Source organism: Monodon monoceros, unplaced genomic scaffold (assembly GCF_005190385.1).
Source record: "Monodon monoceros isolate NGI ecotype Baffin Bay Population unplaced genomic scaffold, NGI_Narwhal_1 Super_Scaffold_12, whole genome shotgun sequence".
In the NCBI taxonomy this organism is placed as follows: domain Eukaryota; kingdom Metazoa; phylum Chordata; class Mammalia; order Artiodactyla; family Monodontidae; genus Monodon; species Monodon monoceros.
The window spans coordinates 78518773-78540568 of NW_021703768.1; the positions used below are offsets into that span (position 1 = coordinate 78518773).

At 40.4% G+C, this 21796-nt stretch overlaps 1 protein-coding gene across 4 annotated transcripts in view; it reads right to left on the reverse strand.

The window, feature by feature from the left end:
• Positions 1-21796, reverse strand: part of ERAP1 (endoplasmic reticulum aminopeptidase 1) — a 91268-nt gene that overhangs the window by 29738 nt on the left and 39734 nt on the right. The window contains exon 1 of one of the 4 annotated variants that reach the window (XM_029217986.1): positions 2991-3124. The exons of 1 other annotated variant lie outside the window; for it this stretch is intronic. The gene's annotated coding sequence lies outside the window, so the exon portion shown is untranslated. Of the gene's footprint in view, positions 1-10; positions 2411-2990; positions 3125-21796 lie in introns of those variants that run through there. 2 more of the 4 variants (XM_029217990.1, XM_029217989.1) reach the window with 2 other exon arrangements.

Below are 21796 nucleotides of genomic sequence, written 5' to 3' on the forward strand. Positions count from 1 at the left end.
CTGCCCCTACCTCCTCAGGCAGAATCCCAGGGCAGAATGATGGATCTCCCTTGAAGTTGAGGGGCCAGAGGTAAAAAGACCTTGCGTGATGCTTCCATTTGGAACTCCTGATGACAGCAGCTTAGTGGGTGTGGCCTGCGCCCCAAGATGGCAGAGAGCACAGGGAAGGTGGCAGGTTCAGGCATGCAAGGGCTCTGGGAGTCCTCAAGGGTTCTCCAACAGCCCAAGAAGAGATCTAAAAATTCCAACTGGTTCTGAGCAGACAGCAAGGCCCACAGGCTGCTGAAGGGGTTGGCAGTGGCACCTCATAGCAAAGGCCTTGCGGTGTTGGGTCCAAGAGAGGAGGAAACCAAAGAGATAATGGCTGTGTCTCAGAGAAGATGCAGGGCCAGGAAACCAAAGTGGAACACGTGATATAGACAGCATAAATGTTGGAATGCATACATACATATATAATTATTGCTATATCAACAATATATATATATATTAGGTTTACAGTCAGAAAAGAAAATCTGGCTTTGAGTTCTTGCTCTGACACCTACTATGACCTTGGGCAGGTTGTTGAACCCTGGTTCCATTTTCTTCGTGTGTAAAACGAGATAACACCTCTCTCACAGGATTGTTGTGAAAATATGTTCAATTACTCATTCCACAGATATGTATTGAGGGTGTATTATGCGCGAGGGTTTTGCAGGGCAGTGCAAGACAGCACAGGTCCCTGACCTCAAAGAGCATATAGTGGGGGTGGGGTGACTTTTAACAAGTTTACACAAATACAAACATAGATAGTTACCAACCATGATTAGCTATGAAGAAAAAAGCAACACACATACTGAAAGAGAGAAACAGGGCGAACTGATGTACACTGGGGGCTCTCTGAGATGTTTAGCTGAGATTTAAAGGACAAATTCACGTCAGCTGAGGAAAGAGGGAGAGAGTTTTGCAAACAGAGGGAACAGCACACATACTTGCAAGCTCAGGGGCAGTAGAGAGTGCTAGTTATTTATAAAGTCAATGAAGCTGAAGCCCAGCATGTGGCAGAAAGATGCGCCTGGAGAGGTGGGCAGGGGCCAGACCACCACACACCTTCTAGGCATCTTAAGGATTTTGGATCCTATCCTAAGGGCAATGAGAAACCATAGGGATTTGAGCTAGGAGATCTAGCTAGGATCCAGTTCACACCTAAAGAAAATCACCCTTGTTGCTGTGTGGAGAGTGGAAGACTGGAAAGAAGTAAGAGTGAAGGCCAAGAGACCACTTAGAAAGTAGTGTAGACAAAATAAGAGAGTGGTTCATACTCGGATGGTGTCTACAGAAAGAATTGGGGCGGGCGGGGTGGAGACAGAGAGATGGATGAATTCAACATCTATATTTAGGATGGATTAGAAGTAGGGAGTGAGGGAAAGTACAGGATGTATCAGGATGGCTGCCAGGTTTCTACAGTGAACTTCTGGGTAGTCACAGGTGCCCTTTATTGAAATGGAGAAGGTCAGAAGTGGAAGAGATTTAAAAGGGAGAAGAGGGAATGAAGGGTTCATTTTTTAATATGTTTAATTTGTGCTGTCTATGAGATATCCAGGGGGATTTATCAAGAAGGCAGTTAAATATACACAGATTGAGGGCACAGAGATAAGGGTTTTAAAGGAATTTCCTGTGCTTGACTGTACTCCTTTAAAGTTTTAAAAAGTATCTTCCTTTGGCATCTGATCTTACTAAAGCTTCTTTCACAATGTTGTGGATAAAAGTACAGCAGTAACAGAGTACCTAACTTTACTTCACAGCCAGAAAGAGTTCAAGATACTTTAGGAACCTTACTGCCTTTGGTGATTCTGACTTTTCCCACTTACACAGGAAGTCAGGGGCAACTGGTCCTGGGCTATCTCATACTTCCCTTCATTGGGACACTATGGAATGTGAAATCCATCACCAAGAGGTAATGGACCTTCTTCCAAAATGCTCTGAACAATGAAATTAACAAGCATTGATAACAGCTTGTCACTGCTGGTAAATAATAAAAATGTTTAATCAGTTCAATTTTTTAACATATTAGAATTTATCTATTTAGGCCCACCTGAAAATGTGCTACATATCAGTACAATTCCAACTCCATGGAAAAAGAGACAACCCTGGCCAATTTTTTTAAGTTTTGGGTTTTTTTTTTTTAAGTTGTCGACCACATCCCTAATTGAGAGCAAATACTCTGGGGATTCAGTAGAAAACAGAGCATTTCTTTCTGAACCTGGCCTCACAAAGAACCTCCATGAAAAAGGTAAGGAAGTGTCTGCACTTCTCCTTCCTCATGAAATTAACTTGCAGGCCCACCAGGCGTGTAAGACACCCAGAGAGGGAATTTTAATTTGCTCAAACAGTAGTGTTTTAACTCGATAAACCCAGGCTGAGCCAAAGAGAAGGGAGGACAGACAACTACTAGCAACAAGTACAGGAGAAGAAGGGAGAGAACTGATCTTGAGGACACTTAACTCTTATTCCCAGAACACCCCCGCGCCTGCAAGTAACCAAAGCCACGTACGTTTCTCTATTATCTGCAAGGCGCCCTCCTCGGCCTAACCCCACAATCCAGCCACCAGTTCACTTGGCCCTACTCGGCAGTCCGGTGGACGCGGCGGGCAGGAACCCAGCCTCCGGGAGGAGCGCAGAAGGAGGCTCCCGCCTGCCGGCCGGGAAGTGGCACAGCCCAGGGAGCGCATGGAGCGGACGCACCAGCCCTGCGCCCTTGTCCATCTCCCAGTGGAAAAGAGGGACAAGGACGCGAGCAGGACTGGGCCCGCGCCAACCCCGCCGCCCTCCCCACGGACATGATCCCCAGCCCCACGACTCCCCCCAGCCCCACTTCGCAGCCCCCTGGTTCTCTTCCTCCCCGCGCCCTGGACCCCAGGCCTCCCCAGCATAGGGGGCATGCCTGGGCCCCGCCCTTCCCCAACCACGCAGCCCCCTCCCCGCGGGGCGCACTGGGGACGGTAGTGCTGTACCTGGGGCTCGGGGACCACACCGCTGCTGCCTGCCTTGGCCGCCCCGGGACCGAAAGTGAAAGTGGAGCCGGAGCTGCACGCAGAAGCGCGGGGTCGAGCCTCGGCAGGCGCAGGGGCGCCCCAGGCCGAGGCGGTAGCTGGGGAAGGGAAAGCCCGGAAGTGGGGACGAGCAGACATCGCTGTTCCCAAAACAGGAGTTCACAAAACAGTGCGGCAGCAAGGGAAGCCGCAGGGTTGCACTGCTGGGGGCCCAGGCGGGACGGAGCACCCCTTTAGGAATGCAGAACATTTCCCCTGCGTGTGTCTCTGGAGTTTTGGTTTGGTTTGGTTTTTCATTGATTAGCCTTTGGTGCAGCGAAGGTTTGGGGCTTAAGAACTGGGCCGGGGCTCTTAGAGGACTCTTCGGTGGACCGGAGCTCCCCTCTATCCCAGCCTGAGCCAGCTCAAAGCCCCTTGGACGCAAGGGGTGTCCATCATCTCACCTCCGCAAATGGGCTGAGAGCCCTCGGGCCCGCCTCAGAATGAAACAGGAACCCAGAGCAGTTCTTGGTTTCTGCAAAATGCTGAACCGTCTGGGCTTTCACCTGTAGAGGGGTTCGGCTGGAGACACCGAAGAGAAAGAAAGGGAAACAGAGGCCCGGAACTGCCCCACCAATACCAAGGGGCCCTTGGACCCCAAGGGTTTGCTGCTCCCCACATTAAAAACTCTCCCTCCCTGCTTTTTCAAATCAAATGACCTTTGCTCCCCTTAAAACATTAAGACTGGATGAAATGTCTCAGAAAGCCCATCTTTAAACAGTTCAGGGTAAATGCGGCAACAAGCCAAGAAAACAGAAATATTCATACTCACGAAATGCTGCCACGGCCCCTCTGGGATTTTTCCTCACTATACTCGGGCTTTCTCCTCTCACTTCTTTCTCTGCTGCCTTGCCTTTGAGAACCTGGGGTTCCAAGTCGCTAGAACAGTATTTCTCAGCTTTCCCCCCTCAGTCTTATGCCTCCTTTTGAAAAACATAATATTTTGTTCTGCACATTCTCTCCAGTCAAGGATATTTTGTAACATAAAATTAACACCCTGTCCCCAGGCCCAACCAGAGTGGAACCAAGGGAAGTTTTTTCACTAAAATTCAACAAGAAACCAACTTTGGGATCAGGTAGTTTCTGCGTTTGAAATTTCTGCATGTTTGCAGGGGTGTCAGTGGACAGCTATAGCCTCCAAGGCCTCTGGGTGTCAGTGAGTGATCCCAATTTTTTCAGATGAGAGCTTCCTGTCCAGTAAACTCATGCATTTCTTTGTTTTCATATTTATATTTTGGGATATGATGCTTTCCCTTCAGTTTCTAATAAGTTTAGTTTCTTTTACAATATTTCTTGATGGTCAGGATGGAAGGAAGTGAAGGCACTAAACAGGCTGGAGGCTGCTATAAGTGACAAGTGAGAAGGCAGGAAGAGGGGAATGAATGCCTTTACAGATACCTGGGAAGACAGACGGGAGCCAGACTCACCCAGACTTCAGACTCATTTACAATGGCCAAGAGTCCCTCTTCAGAGTCCAAGGGCACTACAAATAAAGCAATTAAAGACAGGATTTGGCAGTATTCCCCTGTAGTTTCAAAGCTCTAGCAGGGTTCTGTGGGATCCAGGCCTTGGAGTGAGGACTTTAAACTTGAAGGAGTCCCACTTGTAGAGTCTGTGAGATCAAAACTTAGCAGCTACCAAGCTTAGAAATGGTACTAGAGGGAAGCAGACAGAAAGAAAGGGCATCTTGGTTTATGGATTACTTACCAACTGTTAGATACTGTGCTAGATGCTAGTCATGTGCATTTGTGTGTATATGTATGTATAATTTAATCTTTTCAGCAGTCATGTAATGTAGGTATTATGCTTCATAAATGAGAAAAGTTAGAGAGGCTCTCAACTTGCTCGAAGAGAAAATAAGAAGTGAAACCTAAATGTGAGCCCTGGGTGGGTCAGTTTGACTCCAAAGTGCATGTTTTTTCCACCAACTCACACAGCTTCCTCAGCTAGCTGTTATTTACTTCCTCTCCCTCCTCACCTAGCCCCCAACTTCACTTGGCACTTCTAGCTTTGCTCTCTTCCAGGCAGCCTCTAGGAATTTCCCACCCTGAAAAACCTTCCTGGAGCCTCCACATTTCCTCCCAGTGGATATTCGCTTACGCTGCTGTAACTAAGACATCAGTAGTTTAAGGACACAAAGCTTTATTTCTCACTCATGGTACACAGCCATTGTCTGTAGGCAGGGTCCTCTGCCCTGCACAGCCCATCGGGGCTCAGTGTGACAGAGGATCGTCATCTTGTAGGTGCATCCATCTGAAGCTTTTGGCCTTCTTGATCACCATGGCAAGGAAGAGGAAGCCCAGAGAATCATGCATCAGCCTTTTCCCACCTCAGCGCTGAATAATACGCATCCCTTCCACTCACATTTCATTGCCCAGAACTAGCTACAGGGTCTCCTGCAAATGCAGGGAGAGGATGGTAAACATTAATACTGTCCTCCACACAGTGTAAGAGGGTCAGTTGGGCCTATGCATTTCAAAAGCTTCTCAGTGTCCTTAGTCTCAGATGGAAGGTGGGAGGAGGAGGGAGTCGACCTCAGGCTTTCGCCATTGTGATGGGTACAACCTTGGCTTATTACTAATCAATTTCTTTTTTTTCAGATTGGATTCCAGATTTTGATCAAGTGGTGTTCAGTTTTACTTTAAGTAATTGCATCAGTTCTGTCTTCATTAGCTTTTGTCAATTAATGTCTGCATTTGGCTCATTTCTTCTCTTTTGCTGCCAAAGTTGCTGCCATTTTAACTATGTCACCACTCTCCTTCTCGATATAAAGTCTTACCCGGAATCATGATGTAGAAAACAGACAAACCAGGGCTGTTCTGACAAACCCACCCATTTAGTCCCTGCCAGCTGTCTCTCAACCCCATTCCCACACCTCCCACACACACACACTGTGGGTCCCTGAGGCACCTCCACAGGCTCCTATGGCCCCAGAACTTAATTTTTTTAAACACCACCTTAAAAAAGAAAAAAAAAAAAAAAAGAATAGCAATGTCCTTCATTCTTGATAAAGAGGATGATACTTTTTTTTCCTACATGCCAAACTGCAAGCCAGGCCTACTCAACAAAATCTATACCATTTTATTGAACATCAGAAACAAGGAAGAAGGCATAGATGCCAAGTTAAAAGAAACACTACTTCAAAGCAGGCCACTGACCCCATAAGAACAAATAAATTCCTCTGAAACATTGTGGTTTGAAAGCATTTACATATACTCTATCTCATTGGACCCTCAGAGTGCACTTGTGTAGGTGGCTTCTAGTTCCATTTTTCTATAAGGATTTGAGATGGTGAGTGACCTACAAGGCAGGGCCCACCATGTGGAGACAGCTTGCTCTAAAGTGAAGCCAATTCAAAGTAAAGTAGAATTGACAGAGAGAAACAGACAGAGAAAATAACCCCATTGAGGCTGTCAGCCCCAGCTGTCCTGAGTAAGCCCTACCCTTGGACCTTCCAGTCAAGAGAAGCAACGAATTCCTTTCTTGATTCAGCCAGTTTGTCAAGCTTCAGAAAGAGTCCTGAGTCGCCACTATGACAGAGCACTAGAGAGGGAGTGATGGATGCCAGCTTCTGTAGGAACAATGAGAGTGACCAAAACTGCTGTCAGACTACTAGGACTGCTAGGTCCTGAAGAACTTTCTGGGTGACTTGAGGACTGATGACTTGTTTCCCATTTCCCCCCTCCTCAGACATCTATTTGACCTACTCCTGCCACAGAGGGAAACCTGAGCATGCCCCCGGTTCTCACAGCCTGATGGAACCCAAGGACCACACCCCTCTTCTGTCCCTCCTCAGTAAGCAGGAGGTCCCCCTCACTACTCTTCAGCCCACGTTCTATATTCCTATGGCTTTTCCCTTTGCTCATTTCAACTAGGAGGTAAATCACCATAACGCATGTTTTTAAAATTTGCATTTCTTTCATTACTATGAGATTGAACACTACACTGAACATATGTTAATTAGATGTTTTTACTTTTTATTTCCTCTTCCGAGAATTATATGTTTTTGTTTGTTGCCAATTTATCTACTGGAAAATCATTACTTAGTTATATAAAAATTATCTATGACACACAAGAGAAATCCATGAATTCCATTAAAAATGTAAAATATCACAATCAGTAAGGCTCTGTTGTTTCAAAGCAATCCCACAAATACATCTAAATGAATCATGTCAATTTCTTTAAAATCCAGACCTATGCCTGCTGTTAAGTTATTTGAGATGTTGGAGCTTACCAGATATTGTTAATCTGACATTAAAGCAAATCTTGGTTCAGGAAACCTGGTATTTAGGTTTGATGTTGTTTATAGCTCCCTCTGCCACAGCAACTGCACATTCCAACCAAAAGCAGCAGAATACACATTCTTCTCAAGTGCACATGGAACATTTTCCAGGATTGATCACATGCTGGGCCACAAAGTGAGCCTCAGTAAATTTAAGAAAACTGAAATCATATCAAGCGTCTTTTCCAACCACACTATGAGATTAGAAATCAATTACAAGAAAAAAACTGTAAAAAACACAAACACGTGGAAGCTAAACAATATGTTACTAAACAATCAATGGATCAGTGAAAAAATCCAAGAGCAAATCAAAAAGTACCTAGAGACAAATGGAAATGAAAGCACAATGATCCAAAACCTAAGGAAAGCAGCAAAAGCAGTTCTAAGAGGGAAGTTTATAGCAATACAATCTTACCTCAGGAAACAAGAAAAATATCAAATAAACAACCTAACCTTACACCTAAAGCACCTGGAGAAAGAAGAACAAACAAAACCCAAAGTTAGTAGAAGGAAAGAAATCATAAAGGTCAGAGCAGAAATAAATGAAATAGAGACAAAGAAAACCATAGAAAAGATCAATGAAACTAAAAACTGATTCTTTGAAAAGATAAACAAAATTGATAAACCTTTAGCCAGACACATCAAGGAAAAACAAAAGAGGAGAGGGCTCAAGCAATAAAATTAGAAATGAAAAAGAAGAATTTACAGTGGACACCACAGAAATACGAAGGATCATAAGAGACTACTACAAGCAACTATATGCTAATAAAATGGAAAACCTAGAAGAAATGGACAAATTCTGAGAAAGGTACAATATCCCAAGTCTGAACCAGGAGGAACTAGAAAATATGAACATACTGATCACAAGTACTGAAATTGAAACTGTGATTTAAAAACTCCCAACAAACGAAAGTCCAGGACCAGGGCTTCCCTGGTAGTGCAGTGGTTGAGAATCTGCCTGCCAATGCAGGGGACACGGGTTCGAGCCCTGGTCTGGGAAGATCCCACATGCCGCGGAGCAACTAGGCCCATGAGCCACAACTACTGAGCCTGCGTGTCTGGAGCTTGTGCTCCGCAACAAGAGAGGCCGCGACAGTGAGAGGCCCATGCTCGCCGCAACTAAAGAAAGCCCACACACAGAAATGAAGACCCAACACAGCCAAAAATAAATAAATAAATAAAATTTAAAAAAAAAAAGGAAAGCAAGGATGTTTTTCAATAGTCACTGCAATGTTGAAAGGACAATGGAGCCAACTTAAAGTTAGTCCTGGTTAACTTACCTCAATTTGAACTTTCAAAAAAAAAAAGATAATTATGGCTAATTGAAATGAGTTGCATCTGTGAAAATCCGTGAGTCTGTAATGGTGCTCAAAAAAAAAAGAAAAATCTACATATATTGTATAAAAGGAAATTGTGACCTAAATATGGCAAATAAAATAGAATATGCTTAATTTAAAAAAAAAAAAAAAAAGTCCAGGACCAGATGGCTTCACAGGCGAATTCTAACAAATATTTAGAGAAGAGTTAACACCTATCCTTCTGAAACTATTCCAAAAAATCACAGAGGAAGGAACACTCCCAAACTCATTCTATGAGGCCACCATCACCCTGATACCAAAACCAGACAAAGATACCACCAAAAAAAGAGAAAACTATAGGCCAATATTACTGAGGAACATAGATGCAAAAATCCTCAACAAAATGCTAGCAAATCGAATCCAACAATACATGAAAAGGATCATACACCATAATCAAGCGGGATTTATTCCAGGGATGCAAGGATTTTGCAATCTCCGCAAATCAATCAGTGTGGTAAACCACATCAACAGATTGAAGAATAAAAACTCTATGATCCTCTCAATAGATGCAGAAAAAGCTTTTGACAAAATTCAACACCCATTTATGATAAAAAAAAAAAAACTCTCCAGAAAGTGGGCATAGAGGGAACCTAACTCAGCATAATAAAGGCCATATATGATAAACCCACAGCTAACATCATATTCAACAGTGAAAAGCCAAAAGCATTTCCTCTAAGATCAGGAACAAAGCAAGGATGTTCACTCTCGCCACTTCTATTTGACCTAGTTTTGGAAGTCCTAGCCATGGCAATCAGAGAAGAAAAAGAAATAAAGGGAATCCAAATTGGAAAAGAAGAAGTAAAACTATCACTGCTTGCAGATGACATGACACTATACATAGAAAATCCTGAAGACATTACTAGAAAACTACTAGAGCTCATCAATGAATTTGGTAAAGTTGCAGGATACAAAATTAATACACAGAAATCTGTTGCATTTCTATACATTAACAATGAAAGATCATAAAGAGAAATTAAGGAAACACTCCCATTTACCACTGCATAAAAAAAGAATAAAATACCTAGGAATAAACCTACCTAAGGAGGCAAAAGACCTGTATGCAGAAAAGTATAAGATGCTGATGAAAGAAATCAAAGATGACACAAACAGATGGAAAGGTATACCATGTTCTTGGATTGGAAGAATCAATATTGTCAAATGATCATACTACCCAAGGCAATCTATAAATTCAATGCAATCCCTATCAAATTACCAATGGCATTTTTCACAGAACTAGAATAAAAAATCTTAAAATTTGTATGGAGACACAAAAAAACCCTGAATATCCAAAGCAATTTTGAGAAAGAAAAATAGAGCTGGAGGAATCAGGCTCCCTGACTTCAGACTCTACTAGAAAGCTACAGTCATCAAAAACAGCACAAAAACAGAAATATAGATCAGTGGAACAGGATAAAAAGCCTAGAGATAAGCCCATGCACCTGTGATCATTAATCTATGACAAAGACAGCAAGACTATGCAATGGAGAAAAGACAGTCTCTTCAATAAGTGGTGCTGGGAAAACTGCACAGCTACATGCAAAAGAAAAAGAAAAAGAAATTAGAACATTCTTTAACACCATACATGAAAATAAACTCAAAATGGATCAAAGACCTAAATGTAAGGCTGGTTACTATAAAACTCTAGAGGAAAACATAGGCAGAACACTCTTTGACATAAATCACAGCAATATCTTTTTTTTGTGGTACGCAGGCCTCTCACTGTTGTGGCCTCTCCCGTTGCAGAGCACAGGCTCTGGACATGCAGGCTCAGCAGCCATGGCTCACGGGCCTAGCTGCTCCGTGTCACGTGGGATCTTCCCGGACCGGGGCATGAACCCGTGTCCCCTGCATCGGCAGGCGGACTCTCAACCACTGCGCCACCAGGGAAGCCCAGCAATATCTTTTTGAATTCACCTCTTAGAGTAATGGAAATAAAAGCAAAAATAAACAAATTGGGCCTAATTAAACTCAAAAGCTTTTGCACAGCAAAGGGAACCATAAACAAAACGAAAACACAAACCACAGAATGGGAGAAAGTATTTGCAAATGATGCGACTGACAAGGGGTCAATCTCTAAAACTTACAAACAGCTCGTATGGCTCAATATCAAAAAAAACCAGAAAAAAACAGTAAAAAAAAATGGGCAGAAGACCTAAATAGACATCTCTCCAAAAAAGACACAGATGGCCAATAGGCACGTGAAAAGATGCTCAACATCACTAATTATTAGAGAAATATCAATCAAAACTGCCATGAGGTATCACTTCACACCAGTCAGATTGGCCATCATCAAAAAGTCTACAAACAATAAATGCTGGAGAGGGTGTGGAGAAAAGGGAACTGTTCTTCTACACTGTTGGTGGGAATGTAAATTGGTACAGACACTATGGAGAACACTATGGAGGTTCCTTAAGAAACTAAAAATAGAGCTACCATATGATTTAGCTATCCCACTCCTGAGCATATATCCAGAGATAACAATGGTTCAAAAGGATACATGTACCCCAGTGTTTATTGCAGCACTGTTTACAATAGCCAAGACATGGAAGCAACCTAAATGTCCATTGACAGATGAATGGATAAAGAAGATGTGGTACATACATACAATGGAATATTACTGAGCCATTAAAAAGAATGAAATGATGCCATTTGCAGCAATATGGATGGACCTGGAGATTATCATACTAAGTGAAGTAAGTCAGACAGAGAAGGACAAATATCATATGTTATCTCATATGTGGAATCTAAAAAAAAAATGATACAAATGAACTTATTTACAAAACAGAAACAAACTCACAGACGTAGAAAACAAATTTATGGTTACCGGGGGAAAGAGGGGAAAGGGATAGATTGGGAGTTTGAGATTGCCGTGTATACACTATGTTTAAAATAGATAACCAACAAGGACCTACTTTACAGCACAGGGAATTCTGCTCAATATTCTGTAATAAACTAAATGGGAAAAGAATTTGAAAAAGAATAAATATATATGTCGGGGCTTCCCTGGTGGCGCAGCGGTTGAGAATCTGCCTGCTAATGCAGGGGACACGGGTTCGAGCCCTGGTCTGGGAGGATCCCACATGCTGCGGAGCAACTAGGCCCGTGAGCCACAACTACTGAGCCTGCGCGTCTGGAGCCTGTGCTCCGCAACGAGAGGCTGAGATAGTCAGAGGCCCGCACACCGCGATGAAGAGTGGCCCCCGCTTGCCACAACGAGAGAAAGCCCTTGCACAGAAACGAAGACCCAACACAACCAAAATAAATAAATAAATTACTAAAAAAAAATATATATATGTATAACTGAATCATTTTGCTGTACATCTGAAAGTAACACAACATTGGTAATCAGCTATACTCCAATATAAAAGAAAAATTAAAATAATAATAAACTACATTGTTATTAACCTCGAAAATAAATAAACAAAAACGTTGCTAATGCTAAAAAAAAAAAAAAAAAGAGTTATCCAGGAGCGGGCATGTTCTTTGCATATGCCAAAATGAATAATAAAAATAGGTTTAAAAACATAGGTACATTTGTCAACTGTATTTTCTAAAGAACCATAGCATGCTAGCAAACAGTTCTCATGCTCTCTCACATACAGGGGGGAACGGAAGAATCTATCTACCGCATTAATGTTACTGTACATTGAAGGTATTTCTGTTATTATAATCATAGGTTGTGATAGCCTATGTCCTTGATGCAAGAAGGATATGTAGATCAAGAAAGTGATTGATGAGGGAACAATTGGTCAGAAACTAAGGAAGGACCTTGACTCTAGAGACTAGAAAGATTTGATTCTTCATTGGGCTGAAAATGTGAATATCTCCCAAATAAGAAATGAGAAATTAATAGCTGGCTGAAATTTTTCACTTATGGAAAATGAGTCATCTTCTGACTCCCAGAAGAACTGATTCCAAACTCAGGAGAAAGATGACATCTGAGATTATGACCAATAAAGAGTCCAGAGCTCAATAAATTGATTTAAACAATAAATGGATTTGATAAAGAAGATGACTAAATGTAGGAAGAGCTTTTACAGGCTAGGGAATATATTATAGGCCCAGTAAAAGCCCAAAGTCAAAGAGAGTTTTGTGAGAGAGACAAAGGAAGATAGGTCCATAGGGCTGGAGCCAGGGCAAGCCCTAAGAAGGCCAGGGCAACTTCAGAGAAGCACTGCAGATCTGAGTCATTTGAGCCCAATACCAGAAATTCCAGAGAGACCCAAAGGATGAACCAGCTCCAGAAGAAGGGCCAACCAAATCTACCTCAGGGCAGAAGGCTGAGGATCTTTGCCTCATGTCCATTGCCCAACTCCCAACCCAGAAAGACTACAAGGAGTGGAAGGGTCAGGAATGAGTGGGTGGATCAGCCAAAGATGTCAAAACAAAACTCCAATTAAATTATTGAGAATTCTGGGCTCTTCTGTTTTTGTAGCATCGTTTTGCTACAGAGGAAGCCCTCTCTGGCTTCCCAGTCCTGGTGGTAGCTTGCTAAACTCTTATAGAGTCTGTATTAGCCTAGCAGTCCAACAATTCCCCATCTAAAGGATGAAAAGTGCAAAATCATAATATAGTAAAATTTTATATTACTCACTTAACCTTTGTAGTGCACTAGTAAATAAAATACCCAAACTACTGAAGTTTTTTCCTTCCTTTCTTTTCTTTTTCCTTCTTCCTACCTTTCTTTCAGCAGTTATTAACTGATGCAGTGAGTAAAGAGAAGCAAAGGAATGCACCAGAATAATTTAGGAAACTTGTCTTACAAAGAAAGATTCCTTACCTCCACCATGAGAAATTCTAATTCTATAGATCTTTTTTCTTTTTTAAACTTTTAAAAAAGTTTATTTATTCATTTATTTTTGGCTGCGTTGGGTCTTCGTTGCTGCATGCAGGCTTTCTCTAGTTGTGGTAAGCGGGGGCTACTCTTCCTTGCAGCACGCAGGCTTCTCATTGCAGTGGCTTCTCTTGCTGTGGAGCATGGGCTCTAGGCACGTGGGCTTCAGTAGTTGCAGCACGTGGGCTCAGTAGTTGTGGCTCACAGGCTCTAGAGCGCAGGCTCAGTAGTTGTGGCACACGGGCTTAGTTGCTCCGTGGCATGTGGAATCTTCCAAGACCAGGGCTCGAACCCGTGTCCCCTGCATTGGCAGGCAGATACCTAACCACTGCACCACGAAGGAAGTCCTGATTCTATAGATCTTGACTGATATATACCATAGAATTCAAAGGCAAGTATAAGCTTTCTTAGAGAAAAAAAAAATTTTTTTTTTTGGTTCTACACTGCTGTACTGAGGGCAAAGGGGATTCTCCATACCTTAGCCAGAAAAGTAGGAGGATTAGTGAACTCCTGAGGGCCAGCCCTCAAAAGTAGGCAGCAACAGATGTTTGACTTCTGGAACCTAGAAGGAACTACTAAAAATGATGCAGATAGAGGAGGAAAGAGAGGTGGACAGAGTCTGGAGTCAGCTATGGTCGTTGACAACTGTCTAGATTATTTCATCAGACTCTTCTTCTAAACCAATTAAGAACAGGAAAATTTCAAGTTTGGAGATCAAAGTATAGGCACTTAGTGCAGGGAAAGGAACAGAGAGGCCATTCTATTTGTGGGTTTTGATCTCTGAATCCTCAGTTTTCAAAAGAAGCTGTATGGTGAGGAATTAATAAATGTTAACTGTTTTTAGAGTACAAACTCTAGGGAGAAAGATGGTCCACAGACAGGAGGACTATATCAACAAGGACAATTTTGAAATATAAAGTGAATGTTTACCTAATGGTGAGGAGGGGCATGGAGGGACAGATGACCAGCATAAACCAGATCTCCTCATTCGCAAAGCCAGAGGGCAAGGGAGCCCCATTGCCACTTGTCAAGCCCACGGCATAGGGTGGGATGGGAAGGGTGGTGAGTGGATCTGGAGGGGCAATTGGAAGTTCTCCAGCACAGGCTTATTGAATAATAACATGTGTTCCTAGGAATCTAACCACATATCAGTTAGGAATGGTGATCCCCTTCCAATTGACCTGTTCACTGAAAGCAACAAATGATGCCAACCTCACTTCACGTTTTGTATCCATGTAATTATAAAGATGGAAAAGAAAAATAAAATTACCGAAAACACCAGTGACATTTTTAAATCTAAAAATGTATCAGTCAGGATTCAGTCACAGAGAACAAAATCCATTCAAGCTATTTAACCAGAAAAGCATTTACTGCATGCTATTACATAATCGTTGGGATGGCTTAAAAAACCCATACTAGAGGGAGCTTCCAGGAACAAATTCCAAAGCCACCATGTAGAACTTGGCCACCAATGAAGCTGCTTCTCTTGCCATGACCTAGAAGCCATCTGCTAAACTGGGCAGTGGCTACCACAGCTGCTGGCTCCAGAACCATGTCAGGGATGCTACAATCTGTCCCAGCCAAATGAATAACTCAAGCTTTGCCTCTCTCCCCACTTATCTCAGTTCCAAATTCGAGTCTCCTACCAGCACTTCTGTTTGGCGGAGCCTAATGCACATCCAGAACCTAGGAACACTGGATAACGTACTGAGTGAACCAGATACAATATCTACCACAAATGTTAAACTGTGCTGAGGCTGAACAAATGAAAAAGAAATAAAACAGTTATGAGGAAACCTCAGGTAATTTTTAATGTTTTTAATGGACAAAAATAATTGGGAAATCAATGGTAGATTTAGATTACGAGAGGCTTGGGGCACTTGAGAGTGGGATGAATACTTTTGTGACATAAGCATATTGTCAAGCATCAGGTTATGATGTGGTATCTTTGAAATGTCTCTAGGGACTCTTTTTTTTCTTCCCCTCCCTCTGGGAAATCCATAGGCACATGGCTCAATCTCAGTCTGGGATGAACAGAGCATCCACATTCTCTGTGGTACAGTGATTGGTCCAAGGACTGGCACGTGACAAAAGCCAGGGCAATCAGAGGCCTTGCCCAGGATTATTCTGGCTGAAGCTGACAGGGAATCCTCTTTTTTTCTTTTTCTTTGTGGTTTCAGTACTGTAAGAATTAATGTTAATGGTCAAATTCCCACTGTGGAGCAATGCCTAAGGAAATGAAACTAACTAACACCAAAGAGGAAAAAAGAAATGAGAGGCACAACTTAAGAGATTCCTTTGTTATACATATTTTCTGATTTCACCCTTTTGGCCTGGAGTGGCCTCCTTTCTGCTGTTATTTCCTCAGTTCTGTGAGCCATCCAGCATCCTTCCAATAAATCTTCCCTTTCGGATTAAGATTGTTTGACTGAGTTGGGTATCAGTTGCATGCAATTTTAAGAGTCATAACAAATCACAGTCTCAATTTTATAATGTACTATTTCAATAGTCACTTGAAGGAAAGTAGTGTCCTTTGGGTCCAAGGGGAAAAATGAGATATTTTTTTTTTGGCTTTGCTTCCCATACATTGTTTGAGGTTGACCTAAATTCCACTGAAGCCTAAACCTGAACTACATTTTTAATCAACCAACTTGATTTAAGTAATTTTGATAATGTCACTCAGTTTTAGGTAAGCAGCCTCAACTTCATGTCTTTTTATTTTATTGAAGTATAGTTGATTTACAATGTTGTGTTAATTTCTGCTGTACAGCAAAGTGATTCAGTTATTCTTTTTCATATTCTTTTCCATTATGGCTTATCACAGGCTATTAAAAATAGTTTCCTGTGCTATACAGTAGGACCTTGTTGTTTATCCATTCTATATATAATAGTTTGCATCTATTAATCCCAAACTCCCAATCCATCCCTCCTCCATCCCCCCAACAACTTCATGTTTTAAAAGACTCATTTACACCTGCTGCCGCACAATCACCTATCTTCACTCTGCAAACAATTGTCAGCTGTGTACTCTGGAAAGCCCCAGAGATTTCACTGGCAATGGGGAAGAGCCAAAGAAAATCTACTGTGAGACCAGAAAGGGAGGAGAACCTATAGCTCCATTGGGAAAGCTTGGAAAGCAAATCACCTAAGTAAGCCAGTACACAGATTTTAAAGAAATGTCTGTGAAAGTGATGATAACCACAATGAATAGCAAAAGGATGAACATGAAGATGTAAAAGAGGACATCAAAAATCATAAAATGTGGGGGAGGAGAGTAAGAAAATGTATATATTTTTTCATTTCCTAGAATGTGTTTGAACCTATATGCCTACCAGTCTAAGGCAAGTAGGTATAGGATGGGGTTAACATACTTGAAAAACAGGATAGCCACAAATCAAGAACATACAATAGATTCACAAAAAACAAAAAGAAGAGATCATAAATGTAATACAAAAGAAAACCATCAAACCACAAAGGGAAAAATGAAAAAAAAAAGGGACAAAGAAGAAATGTAAAATCAATGGGAAAACAAGGCTCAAAATGGCAATAAATACATATCTATCAATAATTACCTTAAATGTCAACAGACTAAATGCTCCAATGAAAAGACACAGAGTGGAAGGCTGAATAAAAAAAACCCAAGAGCCTACAATATACTGCCTACAAGAGACCCACTTTAGGGCAAAGACACATATAGATTGAAAGTGAGGGGATAGAAAAAGATATTTCATGCAAATGGAAATGCCAAGAAAGCAGGGGTTGCAATACTCATATCAGACAAAATAGACTTTAAAACAAAGGCTATAAAGAAAGATAAAAGAAGGACACTATATAGTAATAAAAGGATCAATACAGGAAGAGGATTTTATACTCACCAACATATATGCACCTAATATAGGAGCACCCAAATACATAAAACAAATACAAAGCAAGAAATTGACAGGAATACAATAATAATAGGAGACTTTAACATTCCATTCACATCAATGGATAGATCTTCTAGACAGAAAATCAATAAGGCAACAGAGATCCTAAATGATACAATAGAACAGTTAGACTCAATTGATATTTTCAGTACTTTACATCCAATAAAAAACAACAACCAGAATATACATTCTTTTCACATGGAACATTCTTGCACATGGAACATTCTTTAGGACTGACCATATGCTACGGCACAAAACAAGCCTCAACAAATTTAAGAGTATAGAAATTATCTCAAGCATCTTTTCTGACCACAACGGCATGAAACTAGAAATCAACCACAGAAAAGAAATGAGAAAAAAATGATTACATGGAGACTAAACAACATGCTATGAAAAAAACAATGGGTAAATGATGAAATCGAAGAGGAAATTAAAACATACCTTGAGACAAATGACAATGAAAACAAAACCATACAAAATCTATGGGATGCAGCAAAAGCAGTTCTTAGAGGAATGTTCATAGTGATACAGGCCTTCATCAAAAAACAAGAAAAATCTCAAATAAACAACCTAGCCTACCACTTAAAAGAATTAGAAAATGAAGAACACACAAAACCTAAAGTCAGCAGAAGGAAGGAAATAATAAAGGTCAGAGAGGGAATAAATAAAATAGAAATTTTTTTAAAATAGAAAAAAATCAATAAATCCAAAAGCCAGTTCTTTGAAAGGGTAAACAAGACTGACAGACCTCTGGCCAGGCTCACCAAGGAAAAAAGAGAGAGACCCCAAATAAATAAAATAAGAAATGAAAAAGGAGACATAAAAACTGATACTGCAGAAATACAAAAAATCATAAGGGAATACTATGAACAATTATATGCCAACAAATTCATTCAACAACCTAGAAGAAATGGACAAGTTTCTAGAAACATACAGACACCAAAATTGAATCAAGAAGAAATGGATAATTTGAACAGACTCATCACTAGAGGTAAAATAGAATCTGTAATTTAAAAACTCCCTAAAGACAAAAGTCCAGGACCAGATAGCTTTACAGGTGAATTTTACCAGATATACAAAGAAGAACTTATACCAATCCTTCTCAAACCCTTCCAAAGATTTGAAGAGGAGACAACATTCCCAAAGACATTCTATGAAGTCACCATCATCCTAAGACCAAAACCAGACAAAGACACAACCAAAAAAAGAAAATTATAGGCCAATATCTTTGATGAATATAGATGCAAAAATTCTCAATAAAATATTAGCAAACTGAATCCAACAACACATAAGAAAGATCATACACCACTACCAAGTGGGATTCATCCCAAGTTCATGAGGACGGTTCAACATATGCAAATCAATCAATGTGATACAACACATCAACAAAAGAAAAGATAAAAACCACATGATCATCTCAAAGATGCAGAAGCATTTGACAAAATTCAACATCCATTTACGATAAAACTCTCACCAAAGTGGGTATAGTGGGAACATACCTCAACATAATAAAAGCCACTTATGACAAAGCCACAGCCAATATGATACTCAATGGTGCAAAGCTGAAAGCCTTCCCACTAAAATCTGGACAAGGATGCCCACTCTCACCTCTTCTATTCAAAACAGTATTGGAAGTCCTAGCCATAGCAATCAGACAAGAAAAAGAAAAAAAAGGTATCCAAATTGGAATGGGAGAGGTAAAATTGTCATTCTATGCAGATGGCAAGATACTATATATAGAAAACTCTCAAGACTCCACACAAAAACTACTGGAACTGATAAACAAATTCAGCAAGGTAGCAGGATACGAGGTTAACATACAGAAATCAGTTGCATTTCTTTACAATAACAATGAAATATCAGAAAGGGAATGTAAGAAAACAATATCTTTTAAAATTACACCACCAAAAATAAAATACTTAGGAATAAACCTGACCAAGGAGGTGAAAGACTTATATGCTGAGAACTATAAAATATTAATAAAGGAAATTAAAGATGATTCAAAGAAATGGAAAGCTATCCCATGCTCTTGGATTGGAAAAATTAACAGTTAAAATGGCCATACTACCCAAAGCAATCTACAGATTTTATGCTATTGCTATCAAATTACCCATGACATTTTTCACAGAACTATAACAAATAATTCTAAAATTTATGTGGAACCATAAAAGACACAGAATTGCCAAAGCAATCCTGAGCAGAAAGAACAAAGCAGGAGGCATAAACCTCCCAGACTTCAGACAATACTACAAAGCTACAGTCATCAACACAGTGTGGTATTGGCATATAAAACAGACATATGGATCAATGGAACAGAATAGACAGCCCAGAAATAAACCCACATACCTATGGTAAATTAATCTTTGACAAAGGAGGCAAGAATATGCAACGGGAAAAAGACAGTCCCTTCAGCAAGTGGTGTTGGGCAAGTTGGAGAACCACATGTAAATGAATGAAGTTAGAATACAACATCTCACCATACACAAAAATAAACTCAAAATGGCTTAAAGACATAAATATAAGACATAACACCATAAAACTCCTAGAAGAGATCATAGGCAGAACACTTTCTGACATAAATCATACCAATGTTTTCTTATGTCAGTCTCCCAAGGCAATAGAAATAAAAACAAAAATAAACAAATGGGACCTAATCAAACTTACAAGCTTTTCCACAGCAGAAGAAACCATAAACAAAATGAAAAAACAACTTACAGAATGGGAGAAAATATTTGCAAATGACAAGGGCTTTATTTCCAAAATATACAAACAGCTCATATAACTCAACAACAAATAAACAAACAATGCAATCGAAAAATGAGAAGACTAAAATAGACATTTCTCCAAAGAAGAAATGCAAATGGCCAATAGGCACATGAAAAGATGCTCAATATCACTATTAGAGAAATGCAATCAAAACTAAAATGAGATACCACCCCACAGTGGTCAGAATGGCCATCATTAAAAACTCTACAAATAACAAATACTGGAAAAGATGGGGAGCAAAGGGAACCATCCTACACTGTTTGTGGGAATGTAAGTTGGTACAGCCACTATGAAAAACAGTATGGAGGCTCTTCAGAAAACTAAAAATAAAATTACCATATGATTCAGGGACTTCCCTAGTGGTCCAGTGGCTAGGACTCTGTGCTCCCAATGCTGGAGTCCTGGGTTTGATCCCTGGTCAGGGAACTGGATCCCACATGCCGCAACTAAGGGTTCACATGCCACAACTAAAGACTCCACATGCTGCAACTAAAAAAAGATCCTGCATGCTGCAATGAAGATCCCACACTGGCAGCGAAGATCCTGTGTGCCACAGCTAAGACCCAGCGCAGCCAAATAAATAAATAAATAAATATTTTTTAAAAAAGAATTACCATACGATCCAGCAATCCCACTCCTGGGCATATATCCAGACAAAACTCTAATCCAAAATAGATACATGCACCTTATGTTCATAGCAGCACTACTCACAATAGCCGAGACATGGAAACAACCTAAATGTCCACTGACAGATAAATCAATAAGGAAGATGTGGACATGTATACAGTGGAATACTAATCAGCCATAAAGAAGAACAAAATAATGCCATTTGCAGCAATATAGATGCAACTATAGATTATCATACTAAATGAAGTCAGAAAGAGAAAGACAAATACCATATGATATCACTTATTTGTGGAATCTAAAATATGACACAAATGAAACTATCTACAAAATAGAAACAGACTCACAGACATAGAGAACAGACTTGTGGTTGCCAGGGGGGAGGGGGTTGGGGGAGGAATGGAGTGGGAGGTTGGGGTTAGCAGATATAAGCTATTATATATGCAATAAATAAACAACAAGGTCCTATAGTATTATAGGATACCATATTCAGTATCCTATGATAAACCATAATGGAAAAGAATATTTTTTCTAATAAGAACCTACTGTATAGCACAGGGCACTCTACTCAATATTCTGTAATGACCTATATGGGAATAGAATCTAAATAAGACTGGGTATATGTATATGTATAACTGATTCACTTTGCCGTACAGCAGAAACTAACATAATATTGTAAATCAACTATACTCCAATTAAAATTAACTTAAAAAAAGAATATTGTTTTTAAAAAAAATGTATATATATGTAGAATTGAATCACTTGCTGTACAGCAGAAATTAACACAACCTTGTAAATCAATTATACTTCAATAAACACACACACACACACAAATGTTTTCTATTTCCTTAGTCTTTGCTCAGTCTCTTCAGCTAGCTTGTAAATTCCATGAGGCTAGAACTTATGTCTTTTTTTTCTAAGTACTGTTTTCACTGCAT